Here is a 12,587-nt window from a genome sequence, read left to right as displayed (position 1 = left end):
ATGTGGAAAGCGATTGTGCGTCTGTGTACTAGATTACAGTGGGAATAGGTGATTGACGCTGAAATTTCCTCGCATTAGCTTCTATCAGGGAGCTGACCTAAGGAACAACACAGGAACACGCACAGAAACACACAATATCCTCCCTTCTAATGCACACACACACACATACACACACAAGTATGAATGCCTGGGAAGCATGCTGAGACTCTGTCATGACTACTCCAACGCTTTTTGCAACCAGCCCTCTAATTTGGCCTTTTACAGAATCAACTCTGTCAGGAAGAAATTAAAAAAAAAAAAAAAAAAACACAAAAGGGAATGAAAAGACTTGTTGTTTTTTACTCTCTGGCATCCTTTCTTTTATTCTGTCTAACTCTCTCTCTCTCTCCTATTTCCTTGTTTTGCACATTGTTCTCAGCAGGACCACTTCTGCTTAAAGGCCAAAGTACAACATTTTACCACAGGAAGCATGTAATAACTTTGTTTGTGTGCACTCCAGATGCAATCTGCAGCGCCCTGGGCAAACGCAACTACTAACCGTGTGTTGGTTTTGAAGCAACCTGGAATTAGCAAATGGTGCAACAAGGGATCTGAAGGAATTAGGAGACAATGAGCAGATTTTAATGTCGCCTAATTGCTTTTGAAAAAAAAAAAAAACACAGAATATTGTTGCATCAGATGTGACAATCCAGCATTAAACTACAGAGGCGTATGCCAACAGCCCTGGGACTTTAAACAAGTTTTCGTTACACAACTGTTCTCAGGTCAGCTCACATTAAAAACACCCACTTGCTTCGCTGCAGGTTTTACTGGCATATTTTACACCAAAAACATTAGCGTTGTACCAGCATATAGTCGTCCTTTATGTCTTACAATACCACTGTGTGTGACTGGATTGATTGCACTCATCTTTCTAATACCGTTATGTTTGTGTTTAACTTGTGTGCAAAAAATAACTTTTAAACTGTACTTTTTTTTTCAATTTTTTCTCCGCAGCTCTGACTCCCTCTTAACCTCAGCCTACGAAGACAAAAATGTTACTACAATTAGCTACATTTGCTCCAGTCGTACTAGTTTAACTCAGTGAGAACAGAGTGTTATTTACTGGATTTAGCCTTCAAACATTTCAGAAAATGTACCGACTTATTTTGAGACCAGCATAAGTCCTGATCTCTAAGCTTCCAAATCGTTGGCACAACGTGGCACAAATTAAGCCGTGTGTGTGGGTGTATATTGTATGCTTCTGTGCTCCTGGGAGATGGAGGTCAGTGAGGCAGTACGGAGGAGTAATGTCTCACATAAAATGACCAGTGAGGACTACTTTTCTCCCTTTATTTCTCCCTCTGTCTGCCTCTGTTTGTCTCTCTCGCTCCGGTAGGTCCGCAAGCACGAAAGAGGATTTAGAAGGACACCGGTGTGGAGTCCAGCACAATTGAAAGTAGAGATCAATATGGATAAACTCCTGAGAGTACTGACCTTTACAAACCCCACTATATTGTTTAATGTTCTGGACTGCACTTTAATGGACACATCATCACACACTTCATCAAATTGTCTTGCCCTCTTTCATCCCTACTTTTCTCCCCCTACAGTTGTAGGTGTACCTCCATCTCCAGGGGAATTTATTTCCATCTATATTTGGCAGTATCACTTCAGAGGTGAAGATTTGATATTTTACTTGTACTTGTGCTGAATGGAGTGTCAGGAAAGTAAAAACAAGTTTCAAAATTCTCCTCTTACAAATGCAGAGATGGTTCATCAGATTGCAAGGCTGTGAGGTAACGTGGATCTGCCGTTATAAAGCTGATTTAAAGATGACAACATGGTAGTGAAAGAGCAGAGATATAAAACTGACCTAAACAGACCTCCCATTTCTGCAACCTTTTTTTTTTAGCCTCTGTTCTATTCTTCTCCTGCGGAATACGTTTTCCATCGATCCATCAAGTTGCATTTGGACTCAGGGTGCAAACTACAGGGGAGCCAGGTGGAGCTTGGCTCCTCTCAATAAGACATGAGCTCCCTTGAAAACACCTTTGTGAAATGTTGCCAGGGTCTCTAAAATATTGACAATATGCTATTTTTTGGTATACATTTCTTTTTTGCTGTATCTTCATGACTATAAACCATGTGTAAAATCCAGCAATTATTGATTTATGATTCATGCATGAGGGTGATCCAAAAGGCATGTTTTTCCAATTTCCTGGTCAGATACAACATTTATAAAGGACTTGATTTTCCTTTTCACCTTTGTAAAATAGAAAACAAAATATTTCTACTGAACGTCTTTTTTTTTTTTTTTTTTTAAAATCAGCAATAAAGTCTGCCACCATTACTTCTGGATGGGACTGAATGATGTCCTTCTCCTCACTCTCCAAGCCTCTGTGGTGCTGAAAGACACACAGCGATGGCTATTTTTCATGTGTTTACTTTTTTACATTTTAATCTTCTTCCTATTAAAAGGAATAATGATAAAGGCAGGCTTAGTCAAGCACTTTATAAATGTTGCATCTGTCATTTTGACCAAAGAAAAGAAAAGAAAAAAAAAAGCGAGCACCCCAAGGTAGCTGGCACACAGTCTGGACTGGATGATTTGTTAAGAGTTAGTGTAATGTGGTCAGAGATGTTTGTCAGAGAAAATGACAAAAAATTAGAGTGTCGGCAAACATGCTGTTAGTCATTTCAGATACGTATCAACAACTGGCACAGAGTGAAAGAGAACAGGTTTACTCTTTTCCGCTCGGGGCAGATGCTGGTCTGCATGTGGAAGTCTATGCATGATGCTAATGTAGAGGCTAAAAGCACAGCTACCTGGTTTTATTTTCTTTTCTTTTTTTTTATTTGGCACTGTCTATGGGCCTTTTATTATGTAAGAAATTGCCGGCAAAGCCAGGTGAAGTGCACATTAAGTGATAATTTGTGGCGTTTCATTTAAGTAAACATCTGTTATCCTATTTTCTTTTGCCAAATGACCTTAAACGAATGACACACGTTAATCAAATGAAAAATGCAAGAAAAAAGACATCACAGCAGTAGTTTCACTGCTGGTTCATTTTTGGGATGTGCAGAAGCATAAAAACAGTTCCACAAAGCATTTAGATGTGCTGGTTATTTGAGGGTAACCACTTGAATTGTTTACCTACTTGGACCCTAACTGCTAAGAATAAAGTGACGGTCCTCCCCCGTCCTCATCTTTGCTCGAGGCTAGTGTCTCGACACCACAAACAGCTGATGAAGCAGCATTTAGAAGAACAAGTCGCATTCGCATCACTCAGCAGGCAAGGCATTTGTGAGCTTCCTCAACTCAATGCAATGAGCAGCAGGATGCTTTCAGTGAGCACAGACAAGCACAGACACGCTCACTGCATCTAAATACGCACACAAGCAACAACTCCAAAGCACAAACATACCTGACACGGTGCACACACTTCCTCAGACACACACACAAACCTACACAATAGGAAGTAAATACAGCTGATAAATAAACGTCACGGAGTAAAGCGGTTTTGAGCCAGTACAAAGCAGCAGGCTGGGGAAGGGGATTGGGCTAGAGCCAGTTAGAGCCACAGGCTCCTTTGTCAGACTGAGCCGGGATTTAAGCCTGCTGGGAGGACTGTATGCACGTGTGTGTGTGTTGGTGTGTGCAGCTAGGAGTGTGCGTATGCTAATATGCTAAAACAGCTGTGGGAAGTAGGTGGCATGAACAAAAACATAGTGACACGGAAATGTTTGCCGTTGACCGGCAGCGCTTTTGTTGCAGCGTATATGATTGAATGCACACACTCCTGAACAATTACACAAACACACACAGAGCTATTTCTCAGCCGTATATCAAATCTGAGCTTATAGCTCTCTGGTGCTGTCCATTTACTCCAGGGTCCATCTGGGAGAGCCCAAACTGATAGAAGCGCACCATAATGGACTTTTTATAAGCTACTGGACAGACAGACCCACTCCATCTCTCTCCCTCTCTACCCTCCGCCCTCACCTCCTTCTCTCTCGGCAGCAGATATGAAGAGAGAAGTTAAATCTGGTTGGTGCAGGACAGTGTGCGGCTGAGGATGGGGGCCTCAAGGTCAGTTTTGTGCCTTCAAAAATGGACTCAGTATCTAGTTTTCTCAGCCCCATGGGCACACTGGTGTTGTTGTTTCACATCTACACACACACACCCACCCACACATATACACAGAGAGCAACACAAGCCCCTGTGTGCTTCCCAACTGCCAAATTGGCTTTGTTTCATTTCACTTACATTCTCAATCTCAAAGTGCCTCTCCCCACCCCCACCCCCTCCCCACCCATTTTTTTTAAATTTTATTTCTCTTATTAGATATTTTCAAATCTTCCAACTCCCACACCACATAGTCACTTGGTCTATCGTTCTGCCCTCCACCCCCTCTCCCTCTGTCTTGTATCTCGCTCTCTTCTTTTTTTTCTATCTCAGTTCCATAACAAGATGAAAATTTAGATGGATTTACGGTCCAGCTGACTGTGGGCAAAGCTGCCTCACTACAATCAGACAGCAATCAATGCAGTGATAGCAATAAGCAAGGCAACAATTCATTCAAAGCACTGTAAGCAAGATTACTGCATTGCACTGGCCTGATCAATTACAGACAATGGGTTAGCATGTTTATGAAGGAACCTCTGTAAAGTGCATTTCCAACAGGCCGGGGTAGCAGGGTTTAAAATTGTGGCTTGCAGCATGTTAAATGGATCGATGCGAGATAAGCTTGAGCCCCTGGTGAACTTGTTGCAAAGCCAGTGTTGCTGCACTTTATATCTCTGCCTCAGCCTGACACAGGTTATTCAAAAGTGTGTAAGCCTCATGCTCAGATTTAGACACCTGACCGTCTGTCCACACAGCAGGGAACTGCTAGCAGCAGGTGATTCTTTTACCTGGGTGGGGCCGCGGGCACAGAGAGTTTCTGCTTACACACAAGTTGCTGTCAAGCTCAGTGTACTTGGTATGACTGTAGAGGACAGGATTCACTTGACAGTTTTATCAGAAAAGAAAACACACTCCATCCAACCAACAGCTCAGCTTGGCAACTTCGTCTGTCTCTTTTCTCGCCGAGCATAAGGATGCAGGAGAAATAAAACAATTTGGACTTCTGACATGTCTGTTTAAACTTAAACATCTAACTTGAACATGCATTAATTGCTGAGTGTAGTTATTCAGATAATCCGTGAATTATTTGGCATGCCTTTTTGCTTCATAATTAAAGACCTTCTCCTGTGATAGCTACAGAAATACAGCTCAGCCTAGTTTAGCCGAACAACCATTGTTCTAATGACTGATTATATTTGTCATGTTGTATAGTGGAGCTGGAAATGACTAATGTGCCAACAGATAAGTATGACTTATGATTCCACCGTAACATGGGAAGATGTTGAATAAAGTCCATGAATATATTAAGTAGAAGTGGATACCGCACTCAGAGATGGGACCAAAGTTGCCTCCTACTCCATATGCGCTCACACATCCATCATGTTTCCTCCAGCTTCCTAAAACTGCTGTACCTTGGGGAACATAGAAGATTTATTTTCCGTTCTCAAGTAATCTGAAAGCATGTGTGTCTGAGACCTCTGCCTGGCAACTTCCTGCTGGTTCTTCAAACACATGAATGGCATAAAATAAATCATGACCTTCTCTTCTCTCTAATTTTTCATTTTATTAACGTGTGTGCAGGGCTTTTGATATGCTGGGAGACATATAATGAGCAAAATAAGCACCTTGGTTGAACCTTTTGACTTTGAAGCTGCAATGTAGTCATGACAATCTCAAAAAAACACACTCAGACTTCCAGGGTTTATGCAACAAACCTAAAGACCTTTGAAACCAATTTAGTCAACTTGCAGGGTGAAAGTTTCTAAATCATTATTCATCTTCAAAATTAATTTCAATGGTGTAGAGGCACATCTAGGACATTTTTAGATATTTCATGAAAAAAACACTTCTGTTTCTGAGTTTTTATGGATTAAATCAACTACTGGAGAAGGACTTTAAATCATTAAAGTGCAGCAGACCGAAAAGTGGCACCAGTAGCAGATGACACTAATCAAGATGTAATGTTTGCTATTTAAGTACAACTGAAGCTGACTGGGATTGACTTTTTTTCAGGTTTCTAGTCATTGATATTTTGAACGAATTAAAATTTTGAAGTGGTCAGCTAAATAGTGCAAAGACTCAGCTAATCTGATGTGTTCTCTGTTGTTTTTATGTCCAACAAGTACGCTTTCCAACAATTAAAACCAGCACACATGGTATGTAACTTGCTTTTTGCAGTTGAACAGTGATTTCTGTCAGGCTCATTAGCACAGTGGCTGGAAGGATCCCACAACATGGAGATGCCTGGAATCTCTCATCAGAACCTAAGAAAAAAGAGCTAAATCTTGAGCTCAGCTGACAGCACAGCCTACCATCTATGTCACATGCCATCTCCCCCTCTCTGCCTTCTTTTTTTAACATTTTTTTTTTGCTGCTTCACTCCCTCTCGTGCACGTCTGTCAATAACGTCATCTGAAGACATCGACCAAAGGGAACTTGGCACTTTACTGTGCTGCTTTTTTCACACGACAACAGTGACATGTATGCACACGATGCAGCCACACAGAATAGATTGATTACCGCTCACATTTGCCTCTGCAGTGGGATGCTGTTGCCATAGCAACACCATCATGCTGATGCCGTAAAGGAACGGAAGGGATGCATGGTGGTGTGGGGGGGACCGTGCAGGGGGGACGGAGGGAGGGCGGCGGATTATAAATCAGCATCCGTGATCAGTTGCCGATCCTGTGTCTGAGAGAGGTGAATGGAGTCAGCAGACAGTTGTTTGCAACTGCAATGAAGGGCAGCTGCTGTGCTGTTGCTATGACTCTTGGACTTTTTTCTGCTGCTTCTACTTGTTATGCTTTAGTCCTCTCATTTCTTTTCTTTTCTGTGTTTAATTTGTTCTACTTTCACAAAAAACAGTAGCAGTTCCTTCGACATGTATTACTACCTGCGTGTCGGTGCCTACACTATCTGCATTCCATGTGTCAGAGCAACTGTTAATATTGGACTTGTATGTTCATTCATGCATGGCATTGATTCCTTTCTCTTGTAATCAACAGTGAAAGCAGTCTGTGTATCCTTCTAATAAGAAAACCGTGTGCAATCTGTGACTGCAAGGAATTATTAGTCACATTGGCATACCTGAAATGCATTCGAGCAGGCGTTCATTCATAAACACACACAAACTACATTTGCATGGGCACTTCACTTGTGGGCCAAAGCAACCCTGAGCAAACTCTGGCAGGTGTTTTTTTTTTTTCATGAATCACAACAGAGTACCACGAGAAGACTCTCAAATAGCCAGACTTTGGTTCTCCACTTGCTAGAAGGGGCAGAAAAAAAAATGATACTCAGAAGCTGACTCTTGCCCTCAACTTCTCTCCTGAGTATACAAACACTCACAACACCACTTACTTCTACTCTGTCAACTACCTTTCATCAGCGGGAAGGGTCAGCACAGCAGGACAGAGGGGCAATCTTTGGGGCCTCTTCCTCTCAATACACATGGACATGCTCCCCACATGCGGGCGCACATAAACACACTCGCAGTCATTCACAGACATACGTAGTTCGGCCTGGCAGCGGTGAGATATTGCGCCAGTCCACAGCAAGTGAGGGACCACAATCATTCCCACCTTCCGTTGTTGTATTTTCTTTTCTCCTTTTGAGATAGAAGGATCAACCCATGTGAGAAAAAAAGATGAGAGAGCAGAAAATAGAGGTGAAACCCGAATAAAAAAAAGAGTAAAACAGAGCAGCTTAACGAGTCGGTGACACAGCCAGGCGCTGATAACCCCCCGTTGATTCATCACAATGAGATTGTGTCCTAGATTTTTACATGGTTACTCTCTTTTTTTCAGGTGGGAAATGGGAAATTGAGTTGTGAGATGAAAACTGAAAAAGATACAGCATTTATTCTAACTGTATAACTGATGTTACTATGTTTTCCTTAACGAATGTTCTACGTATGCGTTTTGTTCCGTACTGTATGTACTTCTTTGCAGCTATTATGCTTGGCTACAGACGGGCGCTGATAATGCGTTATCCATTCTTCTGCATTTGTGTTAATATCTGGTTTATTTTTGACTATTCCTTTACAGTGTGTCCTGCTTTGTTCCAAGCAGATTTTCTACTATTCTTAAGATACAACAGTTCTGCACTTACATGATATAATGGCTTACATAATATAACTACTACCGTGTGTTATTTCTCTAAATATTTGTAATTTTCGAGGGGAGGCTACACATTTAGAACAATATGTTCTACAAACCAATGTGCCTGAATGCGCCCTGTGCACCCACTCGCACAAGCAGCCACAACCATGACTTCATGCTCATGTAAAAGGCAAACGCTCATGTTCACTTCCACCCACACGCTGCTTCTACTCCTGCCGGTCGAGACTGACCTCAGTGGCTTCTGCTCAGTAATCAGATGAGGCTGGAATGCGGAGACTTCAGTGACCAACAGTTCAGCTCCTCAGACTAGCAGTAAAAATCGACAAAAGCACTACTAAGGCAAATATCCATCAGTTGCTCAGTGACACAGTGAGAACTCTCACAATTTCGGAGGTGAGCTTGAAGGAACTGCATGATGTCATTCAGCAGAAGTGCAGCTTTAGACAAGGCACAGCACTGAAGTTGTCCTTGCATTAGCCGGTAAGCATCAGCTGCTTCATGCATGCTTAACAATCTCTGGCTCATTATACTTCTTGGATACCAGCTGGCTATAGTCTGACTCACCAGATGTAGACTGTGGGTTATTGCTAGTTCCTGTAGCATTCTCCCTCTCTTCTGCTGTGTGTGTGTGTTTCCCTTTTCGATGGGAAATCTCTGACCTAGCAACCTGCTGCTTATGGAACAAAAATATATAAATTAAGCATGTTCCAACAAAACATGTTCCACCCCAACACTATTTGGCAGGGGCACTGTTGCTGCATCCTGGGCTTAGCATCATTTAGGACAACTGCAATTGGTTTAAAGAAATGCAAACAAGCCAGAGCATAGGGAGTCATAATGAATGCAGGCAGACAATTCTATAGCATTAAAACGATGCTATGAACAAAGTTCTGGCTATGTAAGGGTAGCTGAAGATTAATGGCAAACCAAATTCATGTTGATGTGCTATGCGGTGACTAGAGACATCTCTCACTGCTATTTTGTTAATGCTACCCCAGCCTCTTCTGTATGTGCTAAATTTTTGGGATCATTGATTTATGTATGTAGCTTAAGATTTGGATTAAGAGGGGATTAATTCAACTTTTTCCTTCTCAGTGTTAACATTTGTTGCATTATTTATGCTCCTTTACAGAGCATGTATTGTATATACCCTGCAGAATACCTATGAGGTGTTTTGGGTAGGTGGTGGTGGGAAAAAAATGCAGGATTTGACTGTAGACACCAAAATTTGCATTATAAATGCTGCATGAGGCTAGGTCAAAAGGAAGTAAAAGATAAAGTAAAAGATCAGTATTTAAGAACATCTTTGTTTCATATTAACCAGGTGCTATGAGTGCCAGGTCAAGCAAATATTACACTGCAAGACCAAACAGTCATTGAACTTAAAATAGAATATATAATTCTAACATCCTGTCTTTGCTGTTGCGAATTAGTATTATATAGATGTAATGCCTGGAATGCAGGGTTGTTATGTGTAACCAAATAACCAGATGTCTTTTCTTTTCATAAGTGCCTCTGACTGAACTTTCTTTAGACAGACAGCTATCTTTCTTCAGGGAAATTAGTATTTAGAAGTATTTATGCAATAGCTTAAACTAGGATTTAAAATGAAATGAAAACGTTCAATATCACTAAGCAGTGGTTTTGAATGAAGCATTTATTTTACTCTCCTGAAAACCTTTAATTCAGTTGCTTTGTTTTGGCATGCAGTCCTGGACGATCAAGGACATTTCATGAGCAATAAATCCACTATGGTTCCATGTTTGTTAGCTCTATACCTATGTATCAACACTGTCTAAGATTTTATCTTTGCTCTAACTCCATACTCCGGAGAGGTCTTTCTTGCTTGCTGTGCACTTTGGGTATCTTATGTATTACTGTCTCTGAAATGCCTGCTGGGTAAGGCAAAGTGAAGCATTAATCACATAGGTCCTCATTCACAACAATTCTCATTTCTTTGGCAGAGAGCATTATTATCTGGCATTAACATATGTGACTCTGGTGCTGTTAGCTGCCAACCTTTCCCCCTGGTGTATTAGAGAGAAGAATTCCTGCACCTTGCAGTCTGTAAAACTGCAGTTTGGAGCACATATAATGTTTACGGTAGTTTAAAAAAGAGAATAAAAAGAAAAAGAGATGGCTGATGATGTTGAGCGACACAAATGAGAGGAACAGTGTGTTTCAGATGAACTTTGGTATGTTTGGGCCTATGTGGAGACTGGTAATCCAAATTCAGTACAAACTATAAGAAAACATGAGTCTGCCTTTTTCCAGATATTTTTCTCTAAGTAACGAATAGAAAAAGTACAGTTTTTTGTATCACTGCCAAATCTTTAAAAAAAAAAAAAAAAAATCATAATCCTTTCCTCCACCTCTCTATGTCCTGCACCCCCACGCTCCCATATTGTTAACCTCTCTCTGCATGTGTCTCTTTCTATTGGTTGGACAGTGTCTCCTGGGAAAGTAAAAAAACAAAAAACAAAAAAAAAAAAACAAAACGCAAAGACAGGACTGTGGCCTTGACCTAGAGTTAAACAGTTCCTGAGTTCTTACCAGTGTGCAGCAGTCCACATGCAGCAAACACACCCACACACACAGACATACATATATGGCCTGAAGTGAGAACAATCTTCCTCTTTACAGGGCTCAAGGACTGTCAGGGCCTCATCAGTTCTCGAAACGAAGCCTCTCGGCTCTTTGTTTCCTTCGACTGCCCCGCTACAAAACGTTCCAGGCAATTTATTCCAAGGAGAGAAAAGGTGTTGGGCGAGAACGAGCATCTGGATAAATAGCTGAGAGCAGTCAGGCCACAAGGCTAATCGAGAGAGCGGTGCAGTCATGCAGCATGAAGGGAGCTCCATGCTAAAGAGTTAATTTCAGCCATAGAGGTCAGCAGGGCTAATCAGAGTTGTGCATTTTTCCCAAGGAGAAACGCTCCGTTATGTACACTAGTTATTGGGTTGCTGTGGGAATTTTAATACCCCTAATTTGAAGAACACCATAAATGATTCTGCCTTGAATGATAAAATAAGGACTCTGTCCCAGATTTTTGTATGGTTACCCGAGCTGACGGAAAGTCTGTGTGGGTGTGTGCATATTTGGAAGTGCAAGATATAACATGAAGTAGTTATTCTCCGAAGAAATTTTAGTGAGATGTCATTAAAATGACATAAGACAATCTAATGTTTTGATTCGAAGGTCTGTTCCACTTCACCTTCTGTGGCCTAATTTTTTTTTTTTGTGCCAGTTTTCATCAGATATCCTTCCTCTGTCAGTGTGAAAGAATTGCTACTTGTTGTTTATATCCTGAAGCGATATTTTCAGCATGAGGTCAAGCCAGCATCTCTATTCTAGGTGACCTTCCGTGGTCGCTTAGATACGAACATCTGGTCTCCTCTTCGGATACTGTAGTTTTGCAAAAACTATTTATAGAACCAAATCTCATTCATTTTTTTCTCCATTGGGTTTGCTATAATGTGTCAGAATTTTATGTGTTGGTTTTAAATGTATTTTTTTTGCATTCAATATAAGGAAGAAACAGTCACTTTTACACCACTATGGAGCAACATCAGCCCAGTTTTACTGCCTTGGAAATGGGCATCCATGAACTTTGGGAACAGAGTGTCAAAAGGGGAGGTGTTTGAGTTCCAATATCATCAGTCTTTCTATAGAATTTCTAACTTCTCCTTCAGCATAAACTAATTCAAATTATTGTAATGTGTAAAAAGTGCTATATTTTAAATCCCACTGAGAATCAGGCAAACAGTTTGCAGAAACGTTGTGTTCTTTGGCAATTTTAAACCAATTGATGTGGGTGTAAGGTTCAGTGCCTTCACCTTTCATCCAAAGAAAATGATCTGCAGCTGCTTAGAGTACACAAACTAAGAAAGCCCAGCATCTTCTCGTCATATTTTCTTCTATCTGCCTTGTGGAAGTAGCAGAGAGCTGTTGAAAATCAGGGGGAGAGAGTCAAATATCTTGTTACAAAAAAAAACATCTCTAAGTTATTTTCAACTTAGATTCATCTGATTCAAAGAAAAAAATGGATAATATATCAAATCTTAGTTTATTTGAGATCAAATAAACCAACAAATGTGCAGAATTTGAAAGGGAGCATGAAGTATAGAACTCTTACTGGTAGACCTCTCAGCAATACTGGCATTGTCTAAGTACATTTATTTTTTCAGCAAAAACAAGCAGCATTATATATATGTATACACACACACACACACACACACACACACACACATATATATATATACACACCCTTCAGCTGTGACGCTATATAATTTAACCAAAAAAATGTAGAGAATAAATTTATGTCTATAGACACTTAAATGCAAAGTGCCTTACAACAT

General features: G+C 40.8%; 1 protein-coding gene across 23 annotated transcripts in view; it reads right to left on the bottom strand.

Moving 5' to 3' along the window:
- Window positions 1-12,587, bottom strand: part of adgrb2 (adhesion G protein-coupled receptor B2) — a 226,936-nt gene that overhangs the window by 119,067 nt on the left and 95,282 nt on the right. The gene's annotated exons all lie outside the window — the stretch shown is intronic.

This window comes from Amphiprion ocellaris, chromosome 15, assembly GCF_022539595.1.
Source record: "Amphiprion ocellaris isolate individual 3 ecotype Okinawa chromosome 15, ASM2253959v1, whole genome shotgun sequence".
Lineage (NCBI taxonomy): Eukaryota > Metazoa > Chordata > Actinopteri > Pomacentridae > Amphiprion > Amphiprion ocellaris.
The sequence above is the reverse complement of the archived record's forward strand: the minus strand, read 5'-3'. Positions and strand labels throughout refer to the sequence as shown.